General features: G+C 34.7%; 1 long non-coding RNA gene across 1 annotated transcript; it reads right to left on the reverse strand.

Moving 5' to 3' along the window:
* Window positions 1–338: 338 nt before the first annotated feature.
* Window positions 339–2,883, reverse strand: LOC106941695 (uncharacterized). The gene is made up of 2 exons (XR_001423439.1): window positions 2,472–2,883; window positions 339–2,358 (listed from the first exon to the last, which is right to left on the reverse strand). It is a non-coding gene; the product is annotated as an uncharacterized LOC106941695 (long non-coding RNA).
* Between the last annotated feature and the right edge of the window lie 761 nt (window positions 2,884–3,644).

Raw genomic sequence — 3,644 nt, forward strand, 5'->3', positions numbered from 1 at the left:
TTTAACCTTTGAATAATTTGTTCTCTTGAAACCCTTCTATTAAATATTTGTTTAACTGAATTACCCTCCTTTGTAGTGTTGATCATATTTATCAATGTTTTTGGCAGTTTTGGGGAGAAATTTGATACAACTAGATTTATTAAATGATATGATGTTCGGGTTAGACCTTTCTGCATGACTTTGTTAAACAAATTATTTTGAATTATAGCAAGAGAGAAGCAGCAATCAAACAATTTAAACTCTATTTTGTAGAAATCTATTTGACACATGACATTGTTAATTTTAATGTATTCTATTCAGAATATTCAGTATTACTTTAGAAACTCATTCGAGTAATGAAAACATTTGTGAATTTTGATTTAGCCTCTTTTATATTTTGCTGAAGCCCAAAACTGAAAAATTTCTCAATATATTAGATTAACTCAGAATTTGCTTGAATAGAGTAATTCCATGCATCTCCCCCTGTTTCTGTATCGGAACACTGTTTAGTGTTTCGGTACAGAAACTCCTAAGAAACCCACGAAAATCATTTAGCCCAAATTTGCTTTCATTGCTAACTGTAACAGTTGGATGTAATTTAACCAGGGTGTTTACACCTCAGTGAAAGAATTTAACAGTTGATTGAAAATATGTGCAGTAAACCCATAATTTGGTTGAGTAATTTTCCAAAGAGTAGATTTTCCTAAGATTTGAAATGGATTCCAAATAAATTTAAGTCATAACTTGAAATAATAGTCCTTATATTTGTAGCCACTGTAATTTGAACCAACTAGAACTTAGACCAAGTGTGGTTGGATGTGCTTTTGTAAATCAGGAAATTAACAATTTTACCGTACTTTTATCCTGTTTCAATTGTTGTCCTGCTGGAGGAGAGAAACATATTAGCCAGATGTTGGACAATCAGAGTTATAATCATTCAGGCAAACAATATTTCTGTAAACTGCAGAGAGTTCTAACACCCTGCTGCACCATTAACTTATCCTGGGGATCAAATGGCAGAGGTCAGAGTGCAAAGGCAGTAGATAATGAATTTGCTGTAAATAAACTCAGGTGAGAAAAAGTGGCATCACACAATTCAAAAATTCTAGAAAAATCATTAAGAGCTACAAGGTTTTGTTGGCAGCCATTTTGTCTCCAACCTGTAGACTGAGGGAAATCCCAGGACCAACCATGGCAACAGACAGGACTGCCTCCGAGTCTCAGTCCAACTTTACATGTGATGTTCCATTTGCCCCATCAGAATCTGTCCAGGGCAGCATTCAGTCCCGCTGTGCAGAACAATCTGGACAAAGTATGTGCCCCCCCTTGTATGGGAGAGGGAGAGACGGAGAGATACAGCAGATGAATCGTTTTCAAACCTCCGTCTCACATCGGGCAGAAGCCATTGGTCTTTTCTGCCATAGGAGACCCTCAGAAACCACGCCTGGGTCTCGTCCTTTAGCCAGGTGTTTCCTCAGAGATCACAGTCAAACATCCAATGCGAGTTCCTGTAATCTGCACTCCGCCTTCAGGTGACAACAGGAAAAATCAATCCAACCTCACTGACCTCTGTAGAAGCTGTAAGAATAATCCAATAGGTCTTTGCTCTCAGACAGCAGTCCAGCAGAAGATGGCACAATTCATATGTGTAGAAAGTGCAAATGTCCAAGTCAGCGTGGCTGAGAACAACGGAGGCCCGATGCCGAGGCCAGGCGATCCCCCATCTCATCACCTCATTGCACGGTTCTGAACCCGCAAAACCCGGCCCCTACGGTCCCCGTCAGACCACAGGAAGCAGATCTGCTAGAGTAAAACACAAAGTAAATTAAGAAAATAAAAGTGTATGCTCCCTTTTGCTCACACAATTATAAATTAAATGTCTTTTCTTTAGCTTGTGACGTAGATGAAGAGTTGGCTCTTTATTTCCTTTTTTTTGTTTCAGCCAGGCTCAGGGTCACTGGAGCTGCTCAGATAAGGTCCACTGCCTCAGGCTCTGAGCTCCAAAGAGAAATAGAAATGCGTTAAGATGATTCACCCTCAGATGTTTCAGAATTAACCGATTGTGGAATCAACTCCTATCAAAATTAAACTCTCAAAGATCATTAAAAATGTAAACCAAATTTAGTATTTCAGCTACATACACTTTTCAGAAATTGGTTATTCAAATGCATATGTAAAATAATTAATTCAATAGTGTCCAATTTTACACAAAAGCATCCTTGTGAAATTGCCACGCTTTAAGACAACTAGTTAAATTTCCTTAATAATTTAGGTCAAAAAGAAAACTGTAATCAAATATTCTTTATACCATTAATGAAAATGTTACCATTATCCTGATAATTTTCAAAACTGCTGAGTGTTGTATTTATGTATAGTTTTCTCTTTAGAATTTAAAAAGTTGTTCACATTTTATATGAATTTTTCCCCGTGTTCCCTAAAGGGACTCCGTAGAAGTTTATAGTACTTTTAACCAAAGTTTTCTCAATGATAACAATTACATCCAACTGTAACTTTATACAATTAAAATTAGAGGTGCAGGGAATTCATGAATATTTAAATAAACATGGCATAGATATTGATTGAAGCTATTCAATTTTAAATTACAGATTTTAATGTAGTAAGAGCTTCTATATGACTCTGTATTTCAGTCATGCAGGAAGGCACTGTAAGATCTCATTAAATAATCTCACAATATACCAATGTCAAATGAATAAATTCATAATTAACCCTATCTATAAACCGACTAGGAATTAGAGTCTATTTCTTCCCCACCCCCTGTTGATATAATTTAAAAATTTGAAAGCAATTTTGCATGTTACTATTCTCCAAAACTAAAATATTCCAGGGTGTCACAAGTTTTCCAAATCTTCTGTGTAGAATTGAAAGTAGACTATGAGATGTTCTAAATGTAAAGATTTATCAGAATGAAATGTTCTAAATGTAAAGTTTTATCAGAAATGTTTTATGTTTATCATTTCCCCCTTTTGTTTTCTTATGTAAATAGAAAACAAACAAAATATTGTTCAGACTCTTTTTTTTTGTACATATGTCTAAAATGTCCAACTGAAACTGTACTGCAAAGGCCAAAAGTTTTATTATTTGAAAGAGTTCAGATCAGAATTTGGATTGCTTTCCTAAAAAGCAGTGTCAATGTTTATTTTGAACTGACAAAAGAAAAATTGATCAATTTAGGCAGAGGAGCAAAAAATGTAGACAAAGATTATGCAGTACTGTAAGATGTCTTTGCGTTTCAAATCAAATGTTTTGTTGGACTTGGCTGCATGTATTAATTCAATCAAAATTTAAGGCACACAAATGTTGTGAGCCAGTTGTTGTTCAATCAGTTAGTTTTTACATAATCAATTATTATCATATCCACTTCAAAAGTTTCATCATGTCCAATTTGTGCCTTTCTGCCAAGACACGCATGTGTTTCGAAATTAGCAGTTAGTTCAGTTAGTAAATTGGTTGGTTAGTTGGTTTGTTATTAGGAAAAAAATTTAAACAACAATATCAATAAAAATGAAAATAAAATAAAACATGTCAAACCAGATGAAACAGTCTCGTAATAAATGATATCTGGTTTTAAACCAAAGCTAAAATGTGATTATCCCTCTTCTAACATACTATTTGCCATTTTGAAGTAAGGTAAAGGAATTATCTGG

Source organism: Poecilia latipinna, unplaced genomic scaffold, assembly GCF_001443285.1.
Source record: "Poecilia latipinna isolate Pla-1442-1.1 unplaced genomic scaffold, P_latipinna-1.0 Scaffold3810, whole genome shotgun sequence".
Taxonomy (NCBI): domain Eukaryota; kingdom Metazoa; phylum Chordata; class Actinopteri; order Cyprinodontiformes; family Poeciliidae; genus Poecilia; species Poecilia latipinna.